Source organism: Pseudophryne corroboree, chromosome 1, assembly GCF_028390025.1.
Source record: "Pseudophryne corroboree isolate aPseCor3 chromosome 1, aPseCor3.hap2, whole genome shotgun sequence".
Classification (NCBI taxonomy): Eukaryota; Metazoa; Chordata; class Amphibia; order Anura; family Myobatrachidae; genus Pseudophryne; species Pseudophryne corroboree.
In genome coordinates, this window is record NC_086444.1 from 195,181,362 (window position 1) to 195,202,623 (window position 21,262).

Genomic DNA, 21,262 nt, shown 5'->3' on the forward strand with positions numbered 1-21,262 from the left:
ACAGATTGGAAATTCGAGACGTCTCCCCCTCGCAGGTTCCTGAAGTCTGCTTTACCAACGTCTCCCTCCGACAGGGAGGCAGTAGTGGAAAAAATTCACAAGCTGTATTCCCAGCAGGTGATAATCACAGTACCCCTCCTACAACAAGGGAAGGGGTATTATTCCACACTATATTGTGGTACTGAAGCCAGACGGCTCGGTGAGACCTATTCTAAATCTGAAATAGTTGAACACTTACATACAAAGGTTCAAATCAAGATGGAGTCACTCAGAGCAGTGATAGCGAACCAGGAAGAAGGGGACTATATGGTGTCCCGGGACATCAGGGATGCTTACCTCCATGTCCCAATTTGCCCTTCTCACCAAGGGTACCTCAGGTTCGTGGTACAGAACTGTCACTATCAGTTTCAGACGCTGCCGGTTGGATTGTCCACGGCACCCCGGGTCCTTACCAAGGTAATGGCCGAAATGATGATTCTTCTTCAAAGAAAATGGACGATCTCCTGATAGGGGCAAGGTCCAGAGAACAGTTGGAGGTCGGAGTAGCACTATCTCAAGTAGTTCTACGACAGCACGGGTGGATTCTAAATATTCCAAAACCGCAGCTGTTTCCGACGACACGTCTGCTGTTCCTAGGGATGATTCTGAACACAGTCCAGAAAAAGGTGTTTCTCCCGGAGAAGAAAGCCAGGGAGTTATCCGAGCTAGTCAGGAGCCTCCTAAAACCAGGAAAAGTGTCAGTGCATCATTGCACAAGGGTCCTGGGAAAAATGGTGGCTTCTTACGAAGCGATTCCATTCGGTAGATTTCACGCAAGAACTTTTCAGTGGGATCTGCTGGAAAAATGGTCCGGATCGCATCTTCAGATGCATCAGCGGATAACCCTGTCTCCAAGGACAAGGGTGTTTCTTCTGCGGTGGCTGCAGAGTGCTCATCTACTAAAGGGCCGCAGATTCGGCATTCAGGACTGGGTCCTGGTGACCACGGATGCCAGCCTGAGAGGCTGGGGAGCAGTCACACAGGGAAAAAAATTTCCAGGGAGTGTGATCAAGTCTGGAGACTTCTCTCCACATAAATATACTGGAGCTAAGGGCAATTTACAATGTTCTAAGCTTAGCAAGACCTCTGCTTCAAGGTCAGCCGGTATTGATCCAGTGGGACAACATCACGGCAGTCGCCCACGTAAACAGACAGGGCGGCACAAGAAGCAGGAGGGCAATGGCAGAAACTGCAAGGATTCTTCGCTGGGCGAAAAATCATGTGATAGCACTGTCAGCAGTGTTCATTCCGGGAGTGGACAACTGGGAAGCAGACTTCCTCAGCAGGCACGACCTCCACCCGGGAGAGTGGGGACTTCATCGGGAAGTATTCCACATGATTGTGAACCGTTGGGAAAGACCAAAGGTGGACATGATGGCGTCCCGCCTGAACAAAAAACTGGACAGGTATTGCGCCAGGTCAAGAGACCCTCAAGCAATATCTGTGGACGTTCTGGTAACACCGTGGGTGTACCAGTCGGTGTATGTGTTCCCTCCTCTGCTTCTCATAACCAAGGTACTGAGAATTATAAGACGTAGAGGAGTAAGAACTATACTCGTGGCTCCGGATTGGCCAAGAAGGACGTGGCACCCGGAACTTCAAGAAATGCTCACAGAGGACTCATGGCCTCTGCCGCTAAGAAGGGACTTGCTTCAGCAAGTACCAGGTCTGTTCCAAGACTTACCACGGCTGCGTTTGACGGCATGGCGGTGGAACGCCAGATCCTAAGGGAAAAAGGCATTCCGGAAGAGGTCATTCCTACCCTGGTCAAAACCAGGAAGGAGGTGACCGCAAAACATTATCACCACATGTGGCGAAAATATGTTGCGTGGTGTGAGGCCAGGAAGGCCCCACGAAGAAATTTCAACTCGGTCGATTCCTGCATTTCCTGCAAACAGGAGTGTCTATGGGCCTCAAATTGGGGTCCATTAAGGTTCAAATTTCGGCCCTGTCAATTTTCTTCCAGAAAGAATTGGCTTCAGTTCCTGAAGTCCAGAAGTTTGTCAAGGGAGTATTGCATATACAACCCCCTTTTTGTGCCTCCAGTGGCACTGTGGGATCTCAACGTAGTTCTGGGATTCCTCAAATCACATTTTAAACCGCTCAAATCTGTGGATTTGAAATATCTCACATGAAAAGTGACCATGCTGTTGGCCCTGGCCTCGGCCAGGCGAGTGTTAGAATTGGCGGCTTTGTCTCACAAAAGCCATATCTGATTGTCCATTCGGACAGGGCAGAGCTGCGGACTCGTCCCCAGTTTCTTCCTAAGGTGGTGTCAGCGTTTCACCTGAACCAGCTTATTGTGGTACCTGCGGCTACTAGGGACTTGGAGGACTCCAAGTTGCTAGATGTTGTCAGGGCCCTGAAAATATAGGTTTCCAGGACGGCTGGAGTCAGGAAAACTGACTCGCTGTTATCCTGTATGCACCCAACAAACTGGGTGCTCTTGCTTCTAAGCAGACGATTGCTCGTTGGATTTGTAGCACATTTCAACTTGCACATTCTGTGGCAGGCCTGCCACAGCCTAAATCTGTCAAGGCCCATTCCACAAGGAAGGTGGGCTCATCCTGGGCGGCTGCCCGAGGGGTCTCGGCATTACAACTCTGCCGAGCAGCTACGTGGTCGGGGGAGAACACGTTTGTAAAATTCTACAAATTTGATACCCTGGCTAAAGAGGACCTGGAGTTCTCTCATTCGGTGCTGCAGAGTCATCCGCACTCTCCCGCCCGTTTGGGAGCTTTGGTATAATCCCCATGGTCCTGACGGAGTCCCCAGCATCCACTAGGACGTCAGAGAAAATAAGATTTTACTTACCGATAAATCTATTTCTCGTAGTCCGTAGTGGATGCTGGGCGCCCATCCCAAGTGCGGATTGTCTGCAATACTTGTACATAGTTATTGTTACAAAAATCGGGTTATTATTGTTGTGAGCCATCTTTTCAGAGGCTCCGCTGTTATCATGCTGTTAACTGGGTTCAGATCACAGGTTGTACAGTGTGATTGGTGTGGCTGGTATGAGTCTTACCCGGGATTCAAAATCCTTCCTTATTGTGTACGCTCGTCCGGGCACAGTATCCTAACTGAGGCTTGGAGGAGGGTCATAGGGGGAGGAGCCAGTGCACACCGCCTGATCCTAAAGCTTTTACTTTTGTGCCCTGTCTCCTGCGGGGCCGCTATTCCCCATGGTCCTGACGGAGTCCCCAGCATCCACTACGGACTACGAGAAATAGATTTATCGGTAAGTAAAATCTTATTTTTTTTCTTGGACTTGCAAAAAATTACGAATGCCCTCATCACTGCCGTGATTATTGCTTAGTAAATTACCGAGATGACACTTTGATGAAAAAACGGCATCTCGGTCAAAATCGGGAGCTTAGTAAATTTACCCCAAGATGTGCATTACGAATGCAGGATTTTCTACACAGACACTGCCACTCTGTTACTGATATTAGAGTTCCAAAACAGTTATTGTCCTCAATCAATAAATCATAGTTTTGATGGTTTTATCTAGAGTTTAACTCAGTGTGGACCACTACATTCCAGCTGATTGCGGATCTTCCTGGAGCAAAGGTTACTTTGGACCTGTTTCTAGCTTTTTTTTCAGGTGTGGATTATTAGATCTACACTAAAAAGGGCTACAGTCAATAGGTCTACCAGTAATGGTAGACCTGCATTAGGTCAACAGGGTAAAAAGGTCGACATAGAATAGGTAGACAGTATGAATGGTAGACAGGGTCAAAAGGTCGACATGGAAATGGTCTACATAAAAAAGGTAGACACAATTTTATTTTTTGGGGGGTGTTTTGTCACTTTTCTTCCACAAACAAGCCCCATTAGTGTACTGCGTCCCTCGCATGGCTCACTACGCTCGCCATGCTGTGTGCAAGGTTACTCTTCCCAATCGTAGTCCACGTGGATGGTAAAGTATGAAAAAGTAAAAAGAAAAAGAAATAAAAAAAAATGTGTCTACCATGTGTGTGTCAACCATTGTCATGTCTACCTTTTGACCCTGTCAACCTGTTACATGTTGACCTTTTGACCTAGTTGATCTTTTGACCCTGTTGACCTAATGCATGTCTACCATTAGTGGCAGACCTATTGACTGTAGACCTTTTTAGTGTAGAGCTATAGTCCGGATACCCTTTTTTTCTTAGGTTCTCTTCTAGCAGGTCGATGGGAGCCAAACACATAGTTGTCAATTTCAGTACTTCAGTCTGATGTTTTAATACATACAGTAGTTGTCCAGATCCTTAAAGCTGCTAAAGTAGTAAGTCAATACTTGTCTGATATTTTAATCCATAGTTGGCAAGATCCTTATTGCCACTAAAGCTTACAGTGTAGTATAAAGTCAATACTTGTCTGATGTTTTAATAAATAGTTGGCCAAATAATTAAGATGAATGTTGAATAAATGGCCAGCTAGGGCTAACGTACCATTAAAGCAGTGTTTGCTCAAGCTTGAAAATCCCAGTTACCTTCTTCCCATGAAATAACTATCCAAAGTGAGAAGAGCCTCCCACTGGAAACTCATGGCAGCTAATCAAAGGCTTTAGCCTCAAAATGTCCTAGTTCTACATAAGGTAAAATATATTTCCTTTAGACTGAAAGCCCCTATAGGCAATAACCTCTTTACGTACTAAATCAGTGTTTCCTAAATCTGTGTAAGGTACAGTATAATATATTTGCTTTACCCTTTATACTGTTAGCCCCTACAGGCATTGACCCCCTTACCTACTAAATCAATGTTTGTTGCCTTTTTTGTTATTTCTGAATAATAATAACATTATTGTTAAACCTTCTGTACCAAATTATTTAAACATAGTTGAAATCATTGAAATATGAAATCACAGTTTTACACTTTTAAAGAGATTACACTTTATTAACCAAGTAATGGAAACCTCTAACATTGACACAAATGATGTTACAGTGCATCCAAACCTCATATCTTCTTGGGACCTCATATTTTCTTGGGACCTCATATCTTTTTGCTTATGATAGAGTTTTTCTAGATGGTAACCATAAAATAGGTACAAAAGATGGAATACGTACGTATTCCCGGCGGACGGGACGCCGGCTGTCAATATTCTGATAGGGGAATCCCACCTGCCAGAATGTCGGCAGCAGGGCGAGCGCACATAGTCCCCTTGTGGGTTCGCTGCGCTTGCCACGCTGCGGGCTCGGTGACTCCCTGCGCCTGCCACAGGTTCTTTTCCAACTCTGTGGGTTTCGTGGACACCCAGGAGTGGGAATAGCCCCGGTGCCCGGAATTCCGGCTTTCAGCATTGTCGGCTGTTGGGATTCTTGTGTCGGTATCCTGAACGCCGGGATCCTGACATATGGCAAATTAACTGCATCCCCAAAAAATAAATTTTAAAGTAAACCAAACTGAACAAATATTAACTCTCCTGTCCCAGTGACTTTAGTACAAGATTTCCCTAAGTCAGTGGTTTCCAAACTTTTTTGAATCACGGTGCCCTAGAATATCAGAATTTTTTTAACGGTACCCCTAGGCCAAAAATCTCTTATTGAGAAATTTAGAAAGAAATATTACATTAAGTAGATTGCGTTTATATGTCATCCTTAGTGTCAGTTGTGTGGTGAGGGACAAGATTTGCTTCTGTTTGGCCACATATTTTATGATTGGCAGCCACCAGCACTGGTTTTGCCTATTATATTGACCATGAATAATTTGAATTGGTCCTGGACCACCAACCCAGGGCACCCCTGCAAGTGTCCCGAGGCACCCCAGGGAGACACGGCACACAGTTTCGGAACCTCTGCCCTAAGTGATAAAAACGACATCTGTTTTCTGGGCTTCATGTAGATAGAGTTTGAACTTAAAAACTTTCATTTTGACTTCGATTTTTCTCCTTTAACTTAGTGTAAGTGACTTTATTGGTTATTTATGAATTATACTGTCTAGCTATGTACAATATTGTGTATGAGCTAGGTACTGTTTTTTTAAGCATTTTTTATGATCATGTGAAGCCACACCTCCTGTCGTAAACCAGGTGCATTTGTTTCTTTTGTCTGCAAGAACAAAGGAGACACTCGTGCGTGCCTCGCCGAGTTGGCCGAAACTCACTCATGTATCTGGCTCAGCATGCGTCTACTTTCGCAACGCATTTTACACTTGCTTGTTAGATGTGAATTCCATCCTACTCAGTATAAGTCTCTTTATATGCAATAAAAACAAACGTTGCTTAAGTTATTTGGCATTATAGATTAATCTTTTCTTAGTCAATTAACATCGGTACCAAAATACATGACAAAGGCTTATTTCACGTGCTCCTGCACCCAGATAAACATACAGTATTTGGTATATCTGTTTAATTGGGTTATTTTACTTCTTTTGATGTTTGGAAGTGGCACTCGGTAACACATGTTTAGTGATAGTGAACTTTGTTGGAGCGCACTCTGCCTTCATTCACATTATAAGTACTCCTGATCCTGTGTGCGGTTTTACAGAAGGACACTCACAATGGTCATCACTCAATAGGGGACATTGATTGGTTCAGTCCCCACAAATTTTATCCCTGGTGGGTCCAGGGGTGGATTTAGGCGTAAGGACGCCCCTAGGCACAACAGTAATCCCCCCCCCCCCTAATTTTATTATCTGCATTCATTGGTTATAAGCGCTGATTTGCTAATAGCCAAGTTAATACAATAATAAAAAAGCCACTATGACTTTATTATTTTTAATTACTGTATTTATACATATTTACTAAGTAGGACAGCTTACAAGGGCACTATATCCATGTCCTACCTGTTTAAAATCCATTCAAATTGGCATATGGTACAGTAGAGTGGAAACAGTTTGCAGGTACTGGTACATTTCAGGCTGACAGTACCACCATAAGCATCCAAGTACCGCCCCCAAACAAGTGCCGCCCCTAAGCACGAGCCTCGCGCCACTAAATGGGGAATTCGCCACAGGGTGGGTCTGCAGCCACATGATGCTTGAGGCTCTCTGCAATTACTCCAGCCTTGCCTTTTGGTCTGAGATCCCTAGTCTGGGCTTGGTCACGGAGCCACCATAATGTTGTTGCCCAGAAATACAGTGCACGCGACATCATCACAACACGTCTGAGTAAGTCATTGACAGTGCCATGGGTGCCCGGACTCCCGGATACGTTATTGCCTGCGCCACTTTTTATACCCTGTATCTCTTCCACCTCCTTTGCTAGTTGAACTGTATGGAAGGGAAAAGGCTGACATGTTTTTATGATTCTAGTAGCTAAAAAAAAAAATGTGGCTGGCATCTCACGAGCTGAATGTTTTTGAGTTTTTATTAGCAACAGAACCTTCCCTAACAACGTCCATAGACACTTTTGCATGACAGTGTAATTGTCTCAAGATCAGGTAGTGGTGTCATATGTGCAACCTGCTTGGTGTAAATACTGAGCACTATTTCTAGGTAGGGGAATAAAAAGATAAATTCTAAAGTTTTCCTAAATAGTGAAGGACACTTCACCAACCACAATCGGGATACGCTGGGTGATGTTAATTAAATAGCAAATGGACAAATACTTGTGCTCCCATATTTATTATTTATTTATTTATTACCAGTTATTTATATAGCGCACACATATTCCGCAGCGCTTTACAGAGAATATTTGCCCATTCACATCAGTCCCTGCCCCAGTGGAGCTTACAATCTATATTCCTATCACATGTACACACAGACACATTCACACTAGGGTTAATATTTGTTGGGAGCCAATTAACTTACCAGTATATTTTTGGATTGTGGGAGGAAACCGGAGTACCCGGAGGAAACACACGCAAGTACGGGGAGAATATACAAACTACGCACAGTTAGGGCCATGGTGGGAATCGAACCCATGACCTCAGTGCTGTGAGGCAGTAATGCTAACCATTACACCATCCGTACTGCCATACAGGGCCGGTTCCGGGGCTTCTGGCGCCCTGGGCGGCATTAGGGGGCGTGGCTTCGTACAGGGGGCGTGGTCATTCACGCCCCCTGTACAGACTGAAATGATGTGCGGTGCGTGATGACGTCATTGCGCACCGCACAGTAAAGGACCTCTCCACGAAGGGAAACTAGAGGCGTACGCGTCTAGTTTCCCTTCCCAGCGGCAGTGGGGGGGCAGCGGCCAGTGGCAGCAGGGGGGCAGCGGGCAGCGGGGGGCACACAGAAGCAGCGGATCTTGCCCTTGTGCGGCGCCCTCCGGATGGCGCCCTGCGCCCTCCAGAAGGCGGCGCCCCAGGCAAAAGTCCTGCTTGCCCGTGGCAAGATCCGCTACTGCTGCCATATGCTGTGATTGTTTGGGGTTCCCTCTTATTGTGTGTGCAGCAGTTCCGCTCTAGATCTAGCATTACTGTGTAACACACTTTCAACTATAAAAACCCTTTGTTGTTGTTATTAATATTATTTTTATTATTACTGCTACAGTTATCCTTTATATAACATGAACATATTTATCACGCCGTGCAAACAGGGAAACAAATTGCATATCATGTTAACAATACCGGAAGATACAATGAAGCAGAAGGTGCGAGGGCTCGGCTCACTAGAGCTTACAGTCTACAGGATTAAGACGTTTTCAGATAGAGGTTTGTCTGATGTATTAAACACATCACCCTTGTTGCAGTGACAGGCTGCTTTCATGGAAACCAATCCTATTTACAATTAAAATTAAACAACATTTAAATTCTTTATTTTGATTCTTGTAAAACTTAATGCTGATCGTTTACATCTTAGTGAATTACATAAACCCACTTAAATCATTTTCAAACACTGTTTAAGTGGAATATTTTACAGAGACAAAGTCTTTTCCCATATACTAGTTGTCTGTGTTTCTAAAGAAACCTTTTTTCTTTTCACCAGCTTCAAGCATTAGTTTATTAAAGAATTACCATGGCCTTAATCCAGCCATCTGGTTGGGGCTTGCGTAGGCCATTCGCATTTGTGATGCCCGTCTGGTCTTTAGAAATTTCCCACATTTCTTAAGGTTGGACAAGGAGCTACCTTTATGAATGGGTTTTGAATAATTCTTATCAAGACAATGAATCAGGAGTGGAATAAAAAATGTGCGTCGTTCTCTGAAGCGCAAGAACTCTCGGCCGTCTATCGCTGTGGCTGAAAGGCAATTAGCATTTCAACTAGTCCGTTTGGTTAGATGCAGTGAAGTGCATGGGTGTGTAATTTGCTGCTCTCTGCTTGGTGCTGCTGAGAATTCACCATTGTCTAATCCTGCCAGAGTAGTTTGATTTCCAGCATAGTCACTATTGTTTGGGGCCTTGCAGAATGAATCAGTACAGACATTGCCGTACATGAGGCTACAGGGAGCCCAGAGGGGTAATAACTTGCTAATAAGGGAATTATTACAGTTATTAAATACCAATTATGATAATGGCCCACAGTATAAAATGATGTGGGCAGTTCCAGTGTAACGTGTCCATCCATGACTTTACGTAGTGCAATCTTGTCTTGTCAATTAGGCTTTTAATTGGTGAAGCAAGTGGAAATAGATATTTCAATTAGGTCGACCACACTTACGTCAACAGTCATTAGGTCGTCCACTATTGGTCGACATGCATTAGGTCGACATGGCCATTAGGTCGACCTGAACAAGTTCGACATGGAAAAAGGTCGACATGAGGTTTTTTACTTTTTCCAGTGTCGTTTTCTTTGTAAAGTGACGGGGAACTTCAATTGGTGCACCGTGTCCCCTCGCATGGCTCGCTTTGCTCGCCATGCTTCAGGCAAGGTGCCTCGCTGCGCTCGGCACAGGTTACTATTCCCAGTCGTAGTCCACGTGGATCGTAAAGTATGAAAAAGTTCAAAAAAAAAAGAAAAAAAAAGTCAAAAACCCACGTCGACCTATTTCCATGTCGACATTGTTCATGTCGACCTAATGACCATGTCAACCTAATGCATTTTGACCAATAGTGGTCGACCTAATGACTGTCAACCTAAGTGTGGTCGACCTAATGACCGTATCCCAGATGAGGATGGCTACATCTGTATACAGTATATGGAGAGTGTGAGTATATAAGGGGGTATCAACATTAACTACTATAATTGTACTGTAATTGCATACCTTCCAGCTGTCCTGATTTTGGCGGGACAGTTCCATTCTTATGGGACTGTGCAACCCGTGGGTTGTAGTGTCACGCGGGGGGGCAGTTGGGAGACCCTCTATCACCCACTGCTCAGCGGGTGAGGTATAAAAGATAGCTAGTGTCTAGTTAGACAGTCAATAGATAGACACCATATGTTAGACAGACATTAGGTCGACAGGGTCAAAAGGTCGACAGGGTCAAAAGGTCAACATGAAAATGGTCGACATAAAAAAGGTAGACACCATGGCCCTTATTCCGAGTTGTTCGCTCGTTGCCGATTTTCTCTATATTGCGATTAGTCGCTTACTGCGCATGCGCAATGTTCGCAGAGCGCATGCGCTTAGTTATTTTACTCAACAGTTTGGTATTTTACTCACGGCATTATGAGGTTTTTTCTTCGTTCTGGTGATCGGAGTGTGATTGACAGGAAGTGGGTGTTTCTGGGCGGAAACTGGCCGTTTTATGGGTGTGTGTGAAAAAACGCTGCCGTTTCTGGGAAAAATGCGAGAGTGGCTGGAGAAACGGGGGAGTGCCTGGGCGAACGCTGGGTGTGTTTGTGACGTCCAACCAGGAACAAAACTGACTGAACTGATCGCAGATGCAGAGTAAGTGTCGAGCTACTCAGAAACTGCTAAGAAATTTCTATCCGCAATTCTGCTAATCTTTTGTTCGCAATTCTGCTAAACTAAGATTCACTCCCAGTAGGCGGCGGATTAGCGTGTGCAATGCTGCTAAAAGCAGCTAGCAAGCGAACAACTCGGAATGAGGGCCCATGTTTTTTGCATTTTTGTGGTTTGTGTGGACAGTTTTGTCATCTGGGACCCCCAATTGTAGAAAGGCATATCCTCGCGGGGCTTGCTTCGCTCGCCACGCTTCGGGCTCGGTGGCTCGCTGCGCTCGCCACAAGGTTTATGACCAACTCTATGCCGACATGGATAAAGAAGGTATGAAATAGTCCAAAAACATGTTAAATAAAAAAAAATTGTCTATCTTTTTTTATGTCGACCATTTTCATGTCGACCTTTGGACCATGTCGACCTTTTGACCCTGTCGACCTAATGTCTGTCTAACATATGGTGTCTATCTATTGACTGTCTAACTAGACACTATCTATCTCTCAACCGGATACCCTGTTCAGCTTAGCGGAACAGTGAATAGCTGTCTATTCACCGGGAGAGAGGGACAGGGACATGGCCAGCAGCTCACAGAGCGCTAGTCATGCCCCTTCAACTGCAAAAATGGGGCATGGACCGCAATCACAGCACTTCCCGCAAGGCTAGGACCCCTAGCCGCAAAGACACCCCCCCTAATTTCAGGCATGCATCTGTGTCTTGCCTCCCAACTTTAGAAAGTTGGGAGGTATAAATTTGCATGCCTAAAGAAGCATCATACTGAAATATGCAATACATTGCGTGACCTAGTGCTAATCTGCTGAGTGCACCTGAGCACTTTGGGGCTGGTATAGAGTTGCACGCACGTCTGTTTTGCAGATGGATGTTGCAGTTTTTAGTATTGCACATGCTCTGCAGCCAATCACATCTACTGGTGATTCTCAGTCACACGTATCTCAGTCCTATCTCCACTTGCTGATGAACAGTAACTTGGTGCTATCGGGGTGTTCACACGTAAGCAATTAGGCTTTTAATTGTTGAAGCAAGTGGAAATACACATTTTAATAATATAGTATATGAATTTGGGCCGTGCAGTAAATATATCTTAATACTGCTTATTAATTTTTTTCTGTATTCTTGAGCTGCATGGATAATATAATGCTAAGTCCAGACACCCACTGACATTTTTGACATTGTAATTGTCAACATTTTACACATCGTCATTCTGTCATTTTCAATGTCGACAAAACATACCACACCCTTGCCTTGGTACATCCTAGAATTGCCTTTTTGTTCTCCATGGATTGGTCTGAGACCTCTCCATGGGCCTAATTCAGACCTGGTCGTAGCCCTGCAAAATTTTGCAGGGCTACGATCAGGCACACCCAGCACAGGGCTAGTCCGCCCCACATGTCAGGCCCGCTCCCCCCCCCCCCCTCCCGCAGAAGTACAAAAGAATTGCACAGCGGCAATGCTTTTACACTTCAGGAGTTGCTCCCAGCTAGCGTAGCTTTTGCGTGCTGGCCTGGAGCTACTCGTCGCTGCCCGGGTCGCAGCGGCTGTGTGTGATGTCATGCAGCTGCTGCAGCCTGCCCCCTGCACGGTCCGGCCACGCCTGCGTTGGCTGGACCGCGCCCACAAAATGGCGGCCAAACACCGCCGTACCACCCCCTCCTGCCCAGCGTCCGCCTCTGCCTGTGCACGGTGCCTGTGCACGGTGCCGGTGCACTGCGGTGGCGGTGCATGCGCACTTATGACCTGATCGCTGCGCTGCGATGAACAGCAGCGTTCGATCAGGTCAGAATGACCCCCTATGTAAAGAGAAAAGAACGGAAAAGTTTTTTGATGTTTGGCTTCCTTATGTTTAAACATTATCTACAGTTTTGAAGCACGCTGTGCGGAATAGTCTTCGGGACACTTCTTGGTACCACTTGGAGGTAATTGATAATGGACCGCCTTTCTGACTTATTGCAGATTTGTGTCATTTTTATGTATTCTCTTTCATGTATGGGTTCTTGCTATGGTCACACTATTTGTTTATTTGCGGGGTTCTTTTAATCTTACTCTGGGGTTATGTATTATGCTATAATACACTGCATAGTTGAACCACCATCTTTCTTCGCACCTCCAGTAACTGGTCTTTGGATCAAGTGTAGGTGACTATGGCCCTCATTCCGAGTTGATCGCTCGCTAGCTGCTTTTAGCAGCAGTGCAAACACTAAGCCGCCGCCCTCTGGGAGTGTATAGCAGAAGTGCGAACGAAAGGTTAGCAGAACTGCTCGAAAAAAATTTTCATGCCGTTTCAGAGTAGCTCCAAACCTACTCCTACCTTGCGATCACTGCAGACAGTTTATTTCCTGTTTTGACGTCACAAACACGCCCTGCGTTCGGCTAGCCACTCCCCCGTTTACCCAGGCACGCCTGCGTTTTTACCTGACACGCATGCGTTTTTTAGCACACTCCCGGAAAACGCTCAGTTACCTCCCAGAAACGCCCCTTTCCTGTCAATCACTCCCTGATCAGCCGTGCGACTGAAATGAGTCGCTCGACCTTGTGTAAAACAGCATAGTTTTGTGTGAAAGTACTTGGCGCATGTGCATGGCAGCCCATACGCATGCGCAGAAGTGCCGCTTTTTTACCTAATCGCAGCGCTGCGACCGAAAGCAGCTAGCAATCAACTCGGAATGAGGGCCTATATGTCAATGCTTTTATATGATCTGTATGTGTGGATACGTGTCCCATTCTTCTACTCTGTATGTATTATATTTTGTTCCCCAGTGAGGTGAACTTTAATGATCTGTACTGTATTCACCCTGTCAATAAACAGTTTTACAAAAAAAAAAAAAAAAAACATACCACACTCCATTTTTGGCCATTAGAGGTGACTGTATTGTGGCTTTCACCAATTGCTTACCTCTAGTAAATGCATGTGTGTACAGCAAGATGTGTTTTGAAAAAAGCAACTTATCTGCGTGTTAGTAAAACCCTGAGTGGGTATGGTGACATTAGAAACAATGGGTATAACTGTCAGATCTGTCTACAGGACGTGTACTAGTGTTAAAAGACCCTTGTAAAATACTGTATAGTAACATTTTTCCCACAGGCAATAAGGCCTAAAGAGATATATTTTCAGCAGCCTCGTTCCCTGTGAATCTTGCTGTGTACGTACAGCAAACAGGGTTGCCCCCATTACAGAGAATTGTGCCCCCTTGAGGAGGAGCCAATATGATGTCATTCTGTGATAATCACGCCATTTGGCCCTATCAAAAAGAAAAGGAGAGAGAGAACTGGTAAATCCCAAATATTGGGGTAGTCACTCCATATGTTGAGTTTGACTACCTTAGTTTACTTGTCATAGATAGCTTTCCCCTTAATATTAAAATGTAACTTTTATTTTTGTTGTAAAAATAATGTAAATACTAACAATTGGTACATATAGAGCAAAATATAAAATAAATAAATAAATAAAGCAAGGTGAATTAGAAATAGTAGTGTGGAATTACCAGGATGGTTTTGCTTTAAGACAAATTATTGCTTTAAATCTAAACGCCCCTCCTAGGCTGGGTACATATTATGCTAAATGCATTGGCTCATGTGAACGACATTGTTCATAGACATATCACGTTGGCCCTGCAGCATGGCAGATACCGATATATCTTGCAGATATAGCAGTACATCTGAATGTGTTCATGGGCAACCGACTGACCCATTATGGCCACAGGAAGTGGAACCACTGCTAATGACATCACAACTGGGTGGGCAAATTGAAATGCCCACCAAACTGTGATGTCTTGCCAGACATATTGAGCGGCTGATTGGTAAGTGTGTACAGCTTACCAAATCGGTTGCTAGGTCAGCCAGTGGGTCGGTCAGTTGTGTACCCAGCCTTATGGTGTGTACAAACGGTGAGATATTTTCTTACGATTTTGACTATATACACTGCTCAAAAAAATAAAGGGAACACTAAAATAACACATCCTAGATCTGAATGAATGAAATATTCTTATTAAATACTTTGTTCTTTACATAGTTGAATGTGCTTACCAAAATCACACAAAAATGATCAATGGAAATCAAATTTATTAACCCATGGAGGTCTGGATTTGGAGTCACACTCAAAATTAAAGTGGAAAAACACACTACAGGCTGATCCAACTTTGATGTAATGTCCTTAAAACAAGTCAAAATGAGGCTCAGTAGTGTGTGTGGCCTCCACGTGCCTGTATGACCTCCTTACAACGCCTGAGCATGCTACTGATGAAGTGGCGGATGGTCTCCTGAGGGATCTCCTCCCAGACCTGGACTAAAGCATCCGCCAACTCCTGGACAGTCTGTGGTGCAACGTGGCGTTGGTGGATGGAGCGAGACATGATGTCCCAGATGTGCTTAATTGGATTCAGGTCTGGGGAACGGGCGGGCCAGTCCATAACATCAATGCCTTTGTCTTGCAGGAACTGCTGACACACCCCAGCCACATGAGGTCTAGCATTGTCTTGCATTAAGAGGAACCCAGGGCCAACCGCACCAGCATATGGTCTCACAAGGGGTCTGAGGATCTCATCTCGGTACCTAATGGCAGTCAGGCTACCTCTGGCAAGCACATGGAGGGCTATGCGGCCCCCCAAAGAAATGCCACCCCACACCATTACTGACCCACTGCCAAACCGGTCATGCTGGAGGATGTTGCAGGCAGCAGAACGTTCTCCTTGGCGTCTCCAGACTCTGTCACGTCTGTCACATGTGCTCAGTGAGAACCTGCTTTCATCTGTGAAGAGCACAGGGCGCCAGTGGCGAATTTGCCAATCTTGGTGTTCTCTGGCAAATGCCAAACGTCCTGCACGGTGTTGGGCTGTAAGCACAACTCCCACCTGTGGATGTCGGGCCCTCATGCCACCCTCATGGAGTCTGTTTCTGATCGTTTGAGTAGACACATGCACATTTGTGGCTTGCTGGAGGTCATTTTGCAGGGCTCTGGCAGTGCTCCTCCTGTTCCTCCTTGCACAAAGGCGGAGGTAGCGGTCCTGCTGCTGGGTTGTTGCCCTCCTACGGCCTCCTCCACATCTCCTGATGTACTGGTCTGTCTCCTGGTAGCGCCTCCATGCTCTGGACACTACGCTGACAGACACAGCAAACCTTCTTGCCACAGCTCGCATTGATGTGCCATCCTGGATGAGCTGCACTACCTGAGTCACTTGTGTGGGTTGTAGACTCCGTCTCATGCTACCACTAGAGTGAAAGCACCACCAGCTTTCAAAAGTGACCAAAACATCAGCCAGAAAGCATAGGAGCTGAGAAGTGGTCTGTGGTCACCACCTGCAGAACAACTCCTTTATTGGGGGTGTCTTGCTAATTGCCTATAATTTCCACCTGTTGTCTATTCTTTTTGCACAACAGCATGTGAAATTGATTGTCAATCAGTGTTGCTTCCTAAGTGGACAGTTAGATTTCACAGAAGTGTGATTGACTTGGAGTTACATTGTGTTGTTTAAGTGTTCCCTTTATTTTTTTGAGCAGTGTAGTAAAAGTAAAAGTTAGTGCAGATTGCAATGTGAAAGTCACCTTGCGATCCCAATTCGATGCCGATGCGCAGTCCCGCGCGGTCGGCTTCGCAAGCCTAGATAGACTGTGCAGGCAACTCAATTTTGACTATCTCATAGAAGAGATAGTCAAAATGGACACTTAGCCAATATCGCACATAGTCAGTATCGCAAGCACAGTCATTATATGCTTGCGATGCCGACCTAGCCCTTGTCGCATAGTGAGAATCGGGCATAGCCCGAATCTCACCGTGTGTATGCACCATAACTTCACGTCTTTAATTTAAACTCATGACTCTTCTGCTAATTCTGAATACATGCAGAATTACACACTAATTTCCAAGCATGCAATGCAAATGCTTTGTGTGCAGGGGATGCGGTCAGCATCCCAGTAGCCAGGATGCCAGCGGTCATGTGACCGAGGCCAGAATCTTGACACTAGTTGGAATCCCAGCACCGGAACGCCGACATCCGGAAGTTAAGTATCAGGATGATAGTTAGATCGCAGGGGGCGATATACAATTGATGTCCCCAATCGCGCTGATCGCGCCCAATAGTATCGGGTTTAGCCGTGTAAAGCTAAAGCTGAACCCGACTAAACTATTGGGCACAATCGGGAAAAGTGCCATTTGGGTGCCCAAAGGGATCACTTTTCACACATTTCAGGTCGCCACCCCCGGTGGGCATGAGCTGAATTGTCAGCGCCGGCAGACGATCACGCCCGAACGGAGCTACATTTGAAAAGCTCTGTTGGGCACCATCTAGTGGCTGCTGGCCACAAATACATCTGAATCTCACCCATAGAGGAACAGAGGAATGGGCGAGACTTTCTAGCTTATTATTTAAATGATTAAATTCTGTAAAAATGTTGTTCAAAGTAGTTCTTGCTTCACTGCATAGAAATTCTATAATAGAATGATCGCCTCTACCTCTTAGATGTGTTGGAGGGAGTGTATCTAGGCACACTGGCCCAGATTTATTAAGCCTTGGAGAGGGATAAATTGCACAGCAATAAAGTACCAACCAATCAGCTCCTAACTGTCATTTTTCAAACACAGCCTGTTACATGGCAGTAAGGAGCTGATTGGCTGGTACTTTATCACCGTGCAATTTATCACTCTCCAAAGCTTGATAAATCTGGGCTACTATCCCATATACAATATATTTGGTATTCCCTAAACTGAATGACCTTTGGAATAAGATCCAGTACTTGAGCCATTAAAGCCCCTTTCCCATCTCCAATGCCGGATCCCACCCGGGAATTGGTCCTTTCCGGGTGGGATCCGGCATTGGACCCTAACGGCAGGCTGCCCGACCCGACAATCTGCTTGGTAAGTTGCCAAAGCAACGGGGGGGGGGGGCAATATGCCGTGTTGATACCGGGTTATTTTTGCGTTCTTAAAGGGCTAATAGTCTGCTTATTTCCTATTCCCATTCCATCTCAGGATAGCCTTATTTAATTTATTCTGCCCTAATATTCAAAGTGACGACAGCTGATTACAATAATACGGTTTAAAAAGAGAAATAGTGATACATTTATGAAGACAAGTGCATCACTAAGCTAGGGTGTTACTGCAGCCTATCAAATGTTTGCACTACAAAAATGGCTGCTGAAATCTATATGTTGACTATGTGTAACATCACTGTACAGCTGTGCTCTATTTTGTTTTTTTCTTATTAATGTCTCCAATTTCCCCTGGCTCCATTGCTTGTGAAGTGAGTGTTATTACTAGATCATTATGATCCTCTTTTTGTACAATTTATAATGCTACCTGAGCATTTTTTTATGCTGGAAACCATTGTTAAAAAAGGTGAGCTAGCGCTTTAAATAAGACCACGAGTGGGTCCACGGAGCGAGATGAATATATTGAATTATTGATAATAATATTACTCTCTTAGTCTTCAAGAGTAATTGCATGGTCTTAAAGCATCCATTAGCCTTGGAAATAGAAGACTTGTAACATAAGACATTGCAAGCATGCTTGGAAAGGTCTTGTGGCAGGTATTCATTACTTGCTGAGCGCACAGAGGGAAGTCATCGGCATATAGTAAGTGTGCATTGTTTATCTGTATATGCCTGTGTTGTTCATGCCTTCTGATATTCTTTTGCCTATGTGATGGAAGAGAAGTAGTTGACTTATTATATATACCTTGCAATTTTGTCTTTGGAAATTCTGTATAAAAACCCTTGGGGAACTAAAATCCCATTATCATTTTTTTCTTAATATTAAATTTTTAAACATTATAATTATACCAACTAAATATGTACAGGTTTTAGATTTTGTACATTATTGCCTGAAGAGTTTAATGCAAATTTGTGCAATTTTTAAGTTATTGGAGAACTCGCATAATAGTTTGCTGTTAAATATAGTGATTGCAATGCCATACAAAGTGACATGTTTGTCAGGTACAGACTCGCAGAGCCGGCCCTAACCAATATGATGCCCTAGGCAAGATTTTGGCTGGTGCCCCCTAGCACCGCCGCTAGTTCTGCAGGAGATGCCTGGCATGAGTCAGCTGGTAGCTCTGCTAACGTCAGGCGTGTTTTGTTTATGAAAATGCATCTTATTTGCATTACTGTGTGGCTAGGAAGCACAAGCAGCTTCTGCTGATTTAAATGATATGCAGCATGCCTATTTTCTGTGTGTGACTGCGGCTGTATCTGCATACGAAATGCTACATTACAGTGATTTCCAGGAATACACTGCAACGTAGCATTTCGGATGCAGATACAGCCGCAGTCACACACAGAATATAGGCATGCTGCATATCATTTTAATCAGCAGAAGCTGCTGGTGCCCCTAATCATACCAAATGCCCTAGGCATTTGCCTAGTTTGCCTATGCCTAAGGCCGGCTCTGCAGACTCGTCACATTAGATTCCTAACTTATATTGTTGTACAGATGTAGCCATGCTCATCTGGCTGCGATGCATGCCGGGCTGTGACTATTCGGAGCTGGTGAATGCTCCATTAATTCCTTAAGAAATTAATGGAGCGATCGCGGGATGCGAAAAGTTGCAGTCCGGCACGCCATGCAGCAAGCCATGTTGCAGCATGCCGCATTGCAGCAAAGATGAGGGGTATGGGTCATTAGGTCGACCACACTTAGGTCGACAGTCATTAGGTCGTCCACTATTGGTAGACATGCATTAGGTTCGACATGGTCACTAGGTCGATATAGTCATTAGGTCGACATGAACAAGTTCGACATGGAAAAAGGTCGACATGAGTTTTTTTTACTTTTTTTGGTGTCGTTTTCTTCGTAAAGTGACGGGGAACTCTAATTGGTGCACCATGTCCCTTCGCATGGCTTGCTTTGCTCGCCATGCTTCGGCCAAGGTGCCTTGCTGCGCTCGGCACAGGTTACTGTTACCAGTCGTAGTCCACGTGGATCGTAAAGTATGAAAAAGTAAAAAAAATGAAAGGAAAAAAAAAAGGGAAAAACTCACGTCGACCTATTTCCATGTCAACATTGTTCATGTCAACCTAATGACCATGTCGACCTGATGCATGTCGACCAATAGTGGTCGACCTAAGTGTGGTCGACCTAATGACCGTATCCCAGATGAGGTTGGCTACATCTGTATACAGTATATGGAGAGTGTGAGTATATAAGGGGGTATCAACATTAACTACTATAAGTGTACTATAATTGCAAACCTTCCAACTGTCCTGATTTTGGTGGGACAGTTCCATGTTTATGGGACTGTGCAACCCATGGGTTGCATTGACACGCGGGGGGGGGGGGGGGGGGCAGTTGGCAGACCCTCTATCACCCACTGCTCAGCTTAGCGGAACAGCAGTGAATAGCTGCTGTGCGCATAGTGTCTATTCACCGGGAGAGAGGGAATACGCCCTTGTATATAACACATGTAACTGTGACAGGGAAGGTGGCCCCTCTCAGCTCTGGGCCCCATAGCAGCCGCACCTCCTGCACCTATAGTAACTATACCCGTGTATATAACACATGTAACTGTGACAAGGAAGGTGGCTCCTCTCAGCTCTGGGCCCCATAGCAACTGCACTCCCTGCACCTATTGGAACCAGGCCCTTGTATATAACACATGTAACTGTGACAGAGAAAGTGGCCCCTCTCAGCTCCGGCTCCATAGCAGCCGTATTGCCTGAATCTGTGGTAGCTACGTCTTTGTATATAACACATGTCAGTGTGACAGGGAAGATGGGCACCTCTCAGTTCTGGGCCCCATAGCAGCTGCACTCCCTGCACCCATGGTAGCTACGGTTCCGGTATGAAAGATAGTGTCTAGTTAGACAGTCAATAGATAGACACCATATGTTAGACAGACATTAGGTCGACAGGGTCAAAAGGTCGACCGGTCAAAAGGTCGACCGGTCAAAAGGTCGACAGGGTCAAAAGGTCGATATGAAAATGGTCGACATGAAAAAGGTAGACACCATGTTTTTTGCATTTTTGTGGTTTGTGTGGATAGTTTTGTCATCTGGGACCCCCAATTGTAGAAAGGCATACCCTCGCGGGGCTCGCTTCACTCGCCACGCTTCGGGCACAGTGGCTCGCTGCGCTCGCCACAAGGTTTATAACCAACTCTATGCCGACATGGATAGAGAAAGTATGAAATAATCCAAAAACATGTTACATTAAAAAAAATGTGTCTATCTTTTTTATGTCGACCATTTTCATGTCGACCTTCTGACCTGTCGACTTTTTGACCCGTCGACCTTTTCCATATTGACCTTTTGACCCTGTCGACCTTTTGACCCTGATGACCTAATGTCTGTCTAATATATGGTGTCTATCTATTGACTGTCTAACTAGACACTGTCTATCTATCAAATGGATAGGGGTAGCTACACCCTTGATGCACATATCTGATTATATATAACTATACTATTTATGCTAATGTTTTTTTCCTTTTTGGTTTTGTTTTCCATTTGCATTTTATTTCTTCAACTTAACATATAAAATACTATACAATAATATATAATACTATACAAGTAGCTAGCCAC

General features: G+C 45.0%; 1 protein-coding gene across 1 annotated transcript in view; it reads left to right on the top strand.

The window, feature by feature from the left end:
• The window catches only part of ADGRV1 (adhesion G protein-coupled receptor V1), a 1,000,765-nt gene that overhangs the window by 46,949 nt on the left and 932,554 nt on the right, over nucleotides 1-21,262 (top strand). The window lies entirely within an intron of this gene.